The following is a 12,321-nucleotide window of genomic DNA, read 5'->3' as shown; positions in this document are numbered from 1 at the left end:
CCACCCCTGAAATATGAAGACCTTCTGAGTAGAGTTCAGATGACCTTTCCTTGTGTCTTGATTATATACAGGTGAGTGAGTGAGTGAGTGAGTTGGGTTTAACACTGCTTTGAGTAGCATTCCAGTTATCACCGCGTGTCAGCTTACTGTGGGAAGAAAGTGAGTGTGGAACCCACAATCATAGGTTTCTGGAGTGCCCAAGGGATGCAACTCTGCACAGAGAATTGTGGTGCCTCAGACAACTGTGTCACCTGTGTCATCTCATATACAGGAGAAGTATTGTATTAACATGATGAAAGAAGTAACTAACATTTTCAAAATTATTACTTTTGCTTCTCAAACCATTTGTTAATATATCAAAAGGCAAATCATATCAACAGCAGAAATGAATGTCTATGTTCTTAATTAAACTTTTGGTAGGCACATAACACCAACCCATCAATTTTTCCTTCTGCCTTTTGGCACTACAAGGATGATCTGACAGAAAGAAGACATCAAACTGGTCTGGCCACCCAAAGTCCTACTGATGTAATTTGTCAGTTAGTCTACTCAACTTCAATAACAACGTTGTTGACATCAAGTCCTAATGCCACTGTAATGCAGCCTGGTGAATAAGATGGAAAACAGCTCTGATAGGCCATGAACATGTGATTGGTGAGCGCTGTTCAAATTGGATCGGAGAGGTCTGATTGGCCAATGACTACAGCTTAAATGGATTGTGCTTGTGGTGCGGCACGACCTGATCGGGTAATGGACACTATCGGAGTTCAATTATCAGTGGATGAAGCGAGGAGCTTGTTAAGGTTGCTCTATCAAATAGTTGGACTAATCATGTGTTACTGATAATACTGAAGGTTAAGGGCTACAGATTCAGTCACTAGAACAGCTTAAGATTACTTTATTGCCGTCTCTTGACCATCATTCAACCAATAACTATATAGTCTATCCAAAAGTCAGACTGTAGAGATCTACTGGCATGGTCAAAGGAATACTACCAAAATAACAATTACATATACCTCAGGAAAACAGTTGCAAAAGAAGAAAAATATATTTCTACATTATTTATTGAACAGTTTGTTTCTTTGTAGGTCTGAAAGTTGTTGAACACCGCACTATACCCATGAAGATCCGTGTTAGAATAGTTCTCTCTGTAAAAGGTGACTATGCTTGTCGTAAGAGGCGACAAATACGATAGGGTAGTCAGGTTTGTTGACTTGGCTGATGCATGTCATCGTATCTCAATTGCGTTGATCAATGCTCATGATACAACCAAGTCAGCAAGCCTGATGACCCGGTCCTGTTAGTCGCCTCTTATGACAGGCATGGGTTGCTTAAGACCAGTTCTTACCCGGATCTCCACAGGTTCATTAAACAGAATAGCAATGGGTTGATGGATTATGCGAAATAAATAGACACCCTTTTGCATGCTGTGGTTAGATCCAACTAAAAGGGAGATCTGGTGACTTGGCATGTCATTGGCTCTGATGGAGTAGGACATTGCTCCTGATATCAATCACTGGTTTGGTTGGGTCCACACTTCATTATTCATAGGCTGCTGTGTTAAAGCTGGGAAAGTGGTACATATAAAACATGGAGCAAGTTTGACATACTTAACATAGTTATTGAATGAACTTCAAAGACAAAATCCCAATACTATTAACGTGGTCTACAATGCCAAAATTGAGTGATATCCTGAGAGACAAACTGTAAACTACATCATGTACATGGAGTCATCATCATTTACAAGTTTCCTCTTTTGGAAACATTTAAACATTCTGAATTGCGGCATATATTGTTCAGTTTGAGGTAGTTAATGGGATTTAAATTTTCTTGGAGAGCAACACCAGAAAGTTTCTGCTCAGTTCATCAAGAAGCTCTGGAGAAGGAGCTGAACGTGTTTACACCGGACAACGCTGCATGCCTGACAACGTGCCATGAAATATGCCCATATATTGCATGAAGATTAGAGGGGATATATTTTTTTCAAATCCAATCACCTTATACTCTTCCATGGGTCATATGGTTGAAAAATCTTAAGTGCAAGATTGTAAAAAAATATTGCCTAGGAAGCTGTTGAAGTGAAAAGTTACTAGAAGTAAAGATGGCACCTGTCATTAAAGATCGATCAGCCTCCTTCAGATGAAGTCCCTGCACGACATCGTTACTAACTGAAGGCAAACACATAACATGAAAGGAAATCAATCCAGTACAACTGTGTCAATACCGACTTTTACATTGATGTTGTAGCAAAATCGTGAACTCCTTTCTGTGAATCCATGCTTTGATTCAAGGACTTGGCCTCTTCTCATTTTTTCTAATGTAGGACTAGAGCAGCAATAAAGAGTAGCCTCAAACCAATGCTGTACACCAGGTATATTCAGGCTGAAACTCCATGTTAAAGTGATGTTGTCATTTATGTAACAAATACATTTTACGATGCATGGCTATCCATGGAGACAACCTTCCAGCATGGACACCAATCCAATAAATACCATCTATCTATCTATCTATCTATCTGGTGTACTGGGTATGAAATGTCACAGTCTCACAGGGGGACTTCAACCATTGACCTTCTGGTCCGAGGTTGGATATGCCTTGTCGACAGGACCATGATTTTCATTTGGATGATATTAAATACATGTATCATAAAGACTGTTTACCAAACATAGAATGGACATCGATAGGAATATCACCTATATAGTATGGACATCCATGTAATAAATACCATGTACATACTGTCCATGGAATACGATACACATGCCAAGGACATTCACTCAATACTATTGCAGTCTTCAAAATAACTATATGATTAAAATATATCTATATGTCCATGTACCACAAAGAGAATTCGTTTTGTGGAGAAGATGCTTCAGTCATAATGCATCTAGTATCCTGTATCTCCATCCCTATGCTATGTAAGTATGTTTTTGTTCCGCCCCGAACATCAAGATTAAATAAATAAATAAAATTGCAGTGAAATTGTTCCAACCCTGTAGTGAAACATATCAGTTGACAGGAACAAATGTTTAGGTGTGTTTATGAGCCATGTTCCTGTATATTGTTTATGTGGAACATGGACAACAGGGAAACTAAGACATACAACTGCAACACAAATAAACATAATCTAAAACAAAAACACAAGAATGTGATGAAAAAGGAAAGCATTAAACAAATCCCGATAGTTAATTAATCACAAACGCAAATGTAAAAACATGTAAATAAAACATAAACAAACAGAATGCACAGCTAAAAATGCAACCCAAATCGGAAACCCACATACAAATTTTATTTTTTTCAAAAATGATAATGGATATAAGGAAGAGAATTTATGAATGTCAACTTCTTTATTATAAGGTACACAACGTTTCAGAGGATTTACTAACACCTTCATCAGGTGAATAAATGCTGTGAGGCAGAGAGCATATATATGTGTGAGTGAGTGAGTGAGTTGGGTTTAACGCCGCTTTTAACAGTATTCCAGTTATATCGCGGCGTGTCAGCTTAATGTGGGAGGAAAGCCCGAAGTGATGCAAGTCTCAGACGTTTACCACTTCGGTGAAACCCACGAGCACGGGTATGGTGCTGACAAACCTAGAAACATAATCGGGGCGAACCGGGATTCGAACCCACAATCATAGGTTTCTGGCGTGCCTAAGGGACGTAACTCTGCACAGCGAATCGCGGCGCCTTAGACGACTGGGCCACCCGTGCCCCCGCATATATATGTACCTTTAAGAACAACAAAAGTAATAACATAACAAAGGTGGAAACTAACAAGGGAAGCTGAAAGATAATTGGCATTGAGAGGTGATTAGCACTGGACAAATGGAAGCCAACACTTAACAGTAAATTACTGATGATAGTTGATAGCGATGGCCAACTGGAAGCCAGGACTTAGATTATCACTGATTGGTAATGGACAATGGGCAAACAGAGGCCAGGGGGTAATTAGCACTGATAGGTAATAGAATAGAATGGAATTGGCAATGGAAGCCAGCTAGAGATAATTAGCACCAACAATGATCAAAGCAATAAATCCCAAACACTGGGCAGCTAGGTTCCCTGGTCATGGCTCATGGCTGTCTGGTGTCTCCTGATGTCAATGGCTTCATGTATTTTTGCGATGGAACTTTTATACACATGAAATCAAATTTTATTTGCAGCTATTCTGAACTCAGGTCTTTTTATAACCTACATATGAAATGAACCTTTTAGTTAAAAGAACATATCAAATGGAACAAAACACCCACTGTCAAAGATTGGACATGTATTTGTGTGCTGAAGATTATTAATATACACACCCTTACCAACACATTGGAGTAAAATCCTCAGCATCTAATTCATCAAGAATCTCTGCCAATACTGATCCTCTTGAAATGGAGAGAAAGTAATCAAGGTCTGTCACTTCTAATCAAGGGAACACTGTACATGTGTAGTATCCACTGGGATCACCACACCAGTGTACGACCACCACAGATCATAGCTGTCCCCGCACTAGGCTTAGCTTGCGTTAATATGGAGGAATTACACATTAATCAACACACACCAAACACAGATCCACATTTCAGGATGATCTTGGGAATCAGCTAATTGATAGTCAAGTCATCATTCCCATGTACGCGTGGATCCTAGTTTGACCCCTGACTCATGCTTGGTTATGTGAATAAATATTAAAATAAAATTAAAAACATTTTTCAGTCTTATTCACAAAGTGATTACTCTATGTTGACTTAAACTATTGAGAGTGGTGAGTAGCAAGCCTTCATCAACTGTGATCGATGCGTTTCAGGGTTAATGGCATTATTACTTCAAAAGAAGAACTGTCCTGTTTAATATGCTCCAATCAACCCTTCCCAGACTTTGTATGGAATCTGGAGCTGAGTGAAATATTACCATTGTGTTCCGAGCACACAGTGAGCTCCCCCTAACACAAAATGGAGGGGGCCAGTGGAAATGTCTGAGGTAATGTTTCTAGCTGGAAGAATGTGAGTTTTTATGGTGCTGGTAGTGAAAACACTTTTAGTCTAACTATGATCACCTTGTTTGTTTGTTGTTCAACGCTGCACTCAGCAATATTCCAGCTATATGACAGTGGTCTGAAAATAGTCATGAGCGTTGATCTAGGTAGTAGGAATTTGGCATGCATCAACCAAGTCAGGAAGCCTGACCACCCGATCCCCTTAGTCGCCTCTTACGACAAAGTTATCGCCATATTACTGTAGGTAAAATTCACTAGCAGGTATGCGTCTATGTCCAACTGTGATTTCTATTGTGCTAAATCAAAGAAAAGTATAATACATATTTATCATAAGGAGTTATCTAGACCACCAGACAGTAACTGATGTTTTTAATGAAGATGAAATGTAGAAACAGGTACAATATATATACTGGGGAAAATGCTATTGATTTGATTCTTACTACAAACTAGTCACACGGCAAACATAATCAATATTATCAACTGATATGGCCAAATAATAAATTTAAACAATCATTAATGTAAGCTACATCACATATGGGGTTTGAACAATTCTTTATCAAAGAAGGTTCAGTCTCAATTTCTGATGCCCTGTAGATGAATTTTCTGCAACAGCTAACATCCTCTACTACAGCTAACATCCTCTACAACAGTTAACATTATCTACAACTGTCAACATCCTCTACAACAGCTAACATCCTCTACTACAGCTAACATCCTCTACAACAGTCAAAATCCTCTACAACAGTCAACATCCTCTACAACAGTCAGGGGCGGTCGGGTAGCCTAGTGGTTAAAGCGTTCGCTCGTCACGCCGAAGACCCAGGTTCGATTCCCGACATGGGTACAATGTGTGAAGCCCATTTCTGGTGTCCCCCGTCGTGATATTGCTGGAATATTGCTAAAAGCGGCGTAAAACCAAACTCACTCACACACTACCTACAACAGTCAACATTCTCTACTACAGCTAACATCCTCTACAACAGTCAAAATCCTCTACAATAGTCAACATTCTCTACAACAGCCAAACCTGTGAGTCACATTGAACAACCCCAATACTACTCAAAAGACGTTAAAGAACACCTGATTATTTCATATTGCAATAGTTGATGATAACAATATTGATATGAAAGAATGGTGTGTTCTTTAACTTCTTTTGAGTTGTATATATCACTGGATATACCACATGCTGTATGCAAGTCAAACTTCACAATCATACAATGGCTGAATAATGGGTCAGAATTATTTGTGACACCTTTCAGAGACATTATTGCAGAGATCGTCCATGTGAAATTTCTGTTTCCAAAGCCATGTAGATTCTGAGGAGACAAACCCAAGAGATAGGGATGCACCAGGACACCAGGTCACTCTAACATCTTGTTCACCTCGAGCCCATCAACTTGACTGGACAAACCCAACCCACCAAAATAACAAATTAACACGTTGCTACAGATCAATATCAATTAAAAGAATATGGCATTATTGCCAGTTCCAATAATTTACACAGTTCTACCAAACCGTGTTAAATAAACACCAGTCACAAAAACAGATTGATTTACAATTATATGAACCAATTTGAACACTATTACAATACAAACATTATTAGCTCCTCCATTGTGTCTTTAATGGTGATACCCAGTTGATAATAGTTCCATATTGTGCAAGCTGCACTAACAACATTGTATCAACACCTATTCATCCGCTGGAAATCCAGGGCTTGACAGTTAGATTGTAGTGTGATAACACTCTATAGCCATAGACAGACAAACTAGTACCATACTAGTACTACTTATCCCATAGACTAGTACCCTGCTCTTTATCCCATAGTCAGACTAGTACCCTACTCTTTATCCCATAGTCAGACTAGTGCCCTACTCTCTTTATTCCAGTCAGACAAGTGCCCTACTCTTTATCCCATAGTCAGACTAGTACCCTACTCTTTATCTCGTAGTCAGACCAGTACCCTACTCTTTATCCAATAGTCAGACAAGTACCCTACTCTTTATCCCATAGTCAGACAAGTACCCTACTCTTCATCCCACAGTCAGACTAGTACCCTATTCTCTTTATTCCAGTCAGACTAGTACCCTACTCTTTATCCCATTGTCAGATGAGTACCATACTCTTTATCCCAGTCAGACTAGTACCCTACACTTTATCCAACAGTCAGACTAGTACCCTACTCTTTATCCAACAGTCAGACTAGTACCCTACTCTTTATCCAACAGTCAGACTAGTACCCTACTCTTTATCCAACAGTCAGACTAGTACCCTACTCTTTATCCAACAGTCAGACTAGTACCCTACTCTTTATCCAACAGTCAGACTAGTACCCTACTCTTTATCCAACAGTCAGACTAGTACCCTACTCTTTATCCAACAGTCAGACTAGTACCCTACTCTTTATCCCACAGTCAGACTAGTACCCTACTCTTTATCCAACAGTCAGACTAGTACCCTACTCTTTATCCCACAGTCAGACTAGTACCCTACTCTTTATCCAACAGTCAGACTAGTACCCTACTCTTTATCCAACAGTCAGACTAGTACCCTACTCTTTACCCCACAGTCAGACTAGTACCCTACTCTTTAGCCAACAGTCAGACTAGTACCCTACTTTTTACCCCACATACAGACTAGTACCCTACTCTTTATCCAACAGTCAGACTAGTACCCTACTCTTTACCCCACAGTCAGACTAGTACCCTACTCTTTAGCCAACAGTCAGACTAGTACCCTACTCTTTACCCCACAGACAGACTAGTACCCTACACTTTATCCAACAGTCAGACTAGTACCCTACTCTTTACCCCAGTCAGACTAGTACCCTACTCTTTACCCCACAGTCATACTGTACCCAACTCAATAACCACACAGCAGATGCGGTCATGACCAGGCAAGCCAGACCATCACTGTAAGGGAAACGGAATGATCCCCTGAAATGACCAGACTTTCTTCTTGGTCACTCTTTACATCTCCTCAGACTTCATCAGCAAAGGTTCAGCAAACTGACCGGTACTTGATCCTACTTTGACTGGAATCTGGGACTTCTACAGGAGAGCTGTGTGATCCATGGTCTGTCGTGTTCACACCAATTGGGTAATGAATCTCTGGACAAGGAATCAGTGTCACAGGAATCTCACTCACAGATACAAGGACAATGTCAAGGGGCACCATTCAAGATCACTGGTTTTATTTAACCTGTCTGGGGGGAAATGAAGAAATGTATATGTGGTAAGAGGGTGGTGCTTTTCAAATTCATCACTAAAATTAACTTGTGAACATGTGTCTACGGCTAGCTCTCCCTCTGCAACCTGCCCTAAAACTTTTATGAATTATAGTCAAGAAGTTTCTACATGATCTGACGTAAATATGTGTATCACATAGTGACCTTGCTGTATCATTTCACCCCTATTAACTTCATGTTCTACGTCAGGATCAGGATGTCTTGTGATGCAATGTTAGGAGTGAGAGTTTATCACCCCTTACAGCAGTACTTCAATGATATCACAGCATGTCAAGTTTGGGAAGTGGGAAATGATGGAGATCGAAAACACCTCAGCAAAAATTGTTTGGCGCCTACAGTTTAGAGATCACAGGGAAAGTCTAGGATTCAAACCCATGACCAGAGTATGCTTGCATTGAACCACAGATAAAGAAACTGTCTTCAGTTGTTATCATCTCATCATCAGAACAAAAGACTTGAGGATAACAATGTTAATACAAGCAGTGAGGTGGACATCTTCCCCAGTTGTGCCTATGCATGGCTTGGACTGGCTGTCACAGAGGATGCAGTATCTGACCTTTAGGAATCCATTGCTGACTAATACCGTTTTTTGTTTTTTTATCATAACTAAAATATCAAGGAGCATGACTGCGTCAGTTTGACATTTGGTGTGACACACATTATGTACACACATGCAGAGACTTAATGCCAATGCATTATATTGGACAAAAACTGGCCAACATCTCTAAAGTACATATGAATAGTGCAAAGTTAATTTAACAGCATAAATAGAAGTCAGCTTTCATGGTAGGTGTGTAAAGAACCAAGAACATCATTTTGGTAGCTATAAAACTGTCATGATTCAATATCCCCAACTATCATCAAACTTTAACTTATCGATAATCAACAGTGTGCCCAACAATACTTCTCCTGAATCATTATGTTTTTGTTTCTCTCAACTCTCACATCCTAGGCTGTCGCTCCAAGTTTCCCATCTCCCGCCCGTCCTGCATTTTCATTCCGACATGAAATCAAAAAGCTTTCGTATCCCCATTTCCTACACCGCTGTTGGAAATTATGCCCCATGATAATAGGAACAGATGACAACCATTGCAAAATCATAAAATACGCAGGTCAGCTTGATCTTTCTTCAGCAAAGTTTATTAAAAATTTGTTTCCAAAGCAAAGCGACTTGATCTACATCATAAACTACTTTAAAGACTTGGACCAAGTGTTTCAAACTTACCAAACAAATTTATTTATTATTTTTTTACATTTTATTTCGGCCACCCACCCACTCTCTAGCTGGTTGATGTTTGAGATGAGAAACACCAAAAATATGATGAAAACAATTCTAGGACCTCAACCAATTATAAAAACTTGTTTGCGAATGCCGAGGTCCTGAACTTTTTCAAATCATAAAATTACTGGCAAACAGGTTAATTTTCATAAAACATATCCAATATTGTTGAAAGTTTGCAAGTTTAATTGGGCCAGCTTTACTTCAAACACTGCATTAATTACTGGATGACTGGTAGGCAGTTGGAGTGTGACTTGAATACGTTAAGTAGTACGGAGTACGGCAACACTGCTGGAATTACATGTTGAGGCCACCATCTGAGGAACCATGTAACTGATGGTATGACCTTACCATGGTAACCAGTGCCATGGATGCTCATTGGTATGTCTGGTCCAGATTCACCTCAACATTGTCAATGCCACAATATAGCTCATAGGACGGAAGTATCTTTGTTGTTTAATTCTGCCTACGAAACATTTTTTTCACTCTAACAAGCCAACAACGTTAATTGTTAGATATATATCCCAAACCGCGTCACTAAATAACACCTTGTCACATATTGTCCCCAACATCCTTCAGACAAAGAAAATCGCTGTGTTTCCTTCTTTGGTTACTTGGTGAAATACACTCTGTACATGGTCCTACAAACCTTCATTCTTCATGGGAATCACATCCTCCAACAGGTATTGGACACAGGTGCCTTGAACAGCGTGCATACAAAACTAAAATGCCTCATTTCACATAATTCGGATGAAAATGCTCTAATTTATTTAAGTGGCCTTGGAGATATATGGTTTTATTGTTGCATCATTGAAAGAAATAAACATTTTGAAACAACCTTCAGTAATTCAATATACATTTTTTGTTATAGACTAACATCCAGTCTCTGAAATGAACACATTTACAGAAAAAAACAGCTGTTAATCTTAATAAAACATAATATAAAGGAGCTGAGAGACTCTTCGCTTTCAGAAAATGCAGTAGTCTAGACTATTATAGACTTGCATGGGCTGTGCAGGCTATATTTGTTTCAGGGTCTGTATGACAGTCTATCTTCCTCAATGTACCTATTCCAAGAATTTCAAAAGTGTTAGGGTGAATAGGTTGATGGGGTTCTTTATCATGCATGGGCATCAATGATTCCAGTCACGCCACAATGCCATACAATCAGAGTGAGACCACATAACCATCAATACCTTATAAGTCAGCACTCAGGACAGAACATGGAGTACCAGGACCAACCTCCCACTTTGCACTCAATCCTACCTTTACAAAGATTTCCCGCTGACAAGAACCTGTGCTCTGACAAGTCTATTATTACCATCAAAGCCTCACCTTTCACACAGCTAATAACTTCAGTTCTGAAACAATCTTCCTTGGTGGAAAATGATAAAACTTCACAAGAAAATCCCCTTCATCTGTCCTATTTCAGTAAATTCCAACTGAAATCAATACCTTCAATGATTACCATGGTAGGCAATAGCTTTCAAGTTTTCGAGGACATTTAGAAACCATGATAGTCGAGAACCATACAAACTCACTTTTATGTTGTGACCTTCAACCTATGTGTTACATCAACTGGACATGAAGTATGAGAAACTGAAGTTGAGGTAGATACAGAAACTAGATGTGGCATTTATAAGTGGTGTTGAATCTTGTATGAATGGTCTAATCGTCTGTTCTCACCTTCCAACTTTCTATGGCACCATGGAGTCTCTTTGGTATTTGGCTAATTGATAATTTATCCTGTGCCTCCAAGTTCTACTACCAAATGGCAAGGACTTGAAATTCTGCCAAGTTCTCATAAGGCAGTAGTAGCACTTTCTGACACGTGTTCATCATTTTTAAAATACTAGCACTTTGACAAGAGTGTGAGTTTATCAAAATTAACATACCTCAAATTAAATATTATCATCTACAATTGGACACATCAGGATTATGTTTCCATATAACCATAGACAAACTCAAAGCTTGATACTATACTCCAAAACCATATATGCATGCATATTTCCTCCAATACTTTTTTTTTAATCCGATAAAATCCTTTTTATTGTCAAACAAAGGCTTAATATTAGAACATCCATTTTTGCAGTGTTTACATACAACCCATTTATTATACAAAATTCATAAAATATCACTCTTTCAAAATAATAAATTATTAAATTTCAGAATCACATTATTTAGTCTTCTTGATCAGTGTGTTTTAAGGGGGCGCACCAATGTCATCAGGAGATGTAATAAATGACTTATTGCACAAGTCGACTTGCATGTTGAGTATTACGATCAGCCTGGCCTCGTCGCTCATCCATGCTTCCGTTACACACGTCTGAAGCTATCATATATGAACAGACCTCATGTCGGGATAATTCAAGTCCGTCCTATCTGCCAGACGGAATGATAGCGTTGCGGCCATGACCAACTCAGCATATAGGTGTATTACACAACCTTGCGCTCATCAGGACAACCTCCGCCACCTCAATATGGGGATTCATATTTTCACCGAACGTGCCACTAGCTAAACTTACCGCTCATGGTTACTCCTTCGTCTGAGGGAAAAAGCGAGGCAAAAGAATTTCCGTAGCAGACGATCAAATAGCAAAAGCATGAGTCCACAGTAAAGATGTGTGTGTTTCAATCCGCTCCGTACTTCTGCTATCAGCTGCCATGAGCAGACGAACTCCCATCTGCAAACAGCGCCAATGATTCTAAGCGGGTCGATTATTTAGCGGGGGTGTCAGGTCGGTTCCAGAGTGATTCGTTTTGGCGACTGCAGTAATCTGTTACATTTTTTCCCGGTTTAATCGATAAATACATCACTCT

General features: G+C 39.4%; 1 protein-coding gene across 2 annotated transcripts in view; it reads right to left on the bottom strand.

The window, feature by feature from the left end:
• LOC139474743 (uncharacterized) overlaps positions 1 to 12,136 on the bottom strand; it is a 94,387-nt gene extending 82,251 nt beyond the window's left edge. The window contains exon 1 of one of the 2 annotated variants that reach the window (XM_071257859.1): positions 12,027 to 12,136. The gene's annotated coding sequence lies outside the window, so the exon portion shown is untranslated. Of the gene's footprint in view, positions 1 to 11,187; positions 11,261 to 12,026 lie in introns of those variants that run through there. The other variant, XM_071257861.1, reaches the window with a different exon arrangement.
• Positions 12,137 to 12,321: the final 185 nt, after the last annotated feature.

The sequence above is a fragment of the Haliotis cracherodii genome, unplaced genomic scaffold (assembly GCF_022045235.1).
Source record: "Haliotis cracherodii isolate W230 unplaced genomic scaffold, xgHalCrac1.p SCAF_3, whole genome shotgun sequence".
Classification (NCBI taxonomy): domain Eukaryota; kingdom Metazoa; phylum Mollusca; class Gastropoda; order Lepetellida; family Haliotidae; genus Haliotis; species Haliotis cracherodii.
This window is presented reverse-complemented; position numbering and strand designations above follow the sequence as displayed.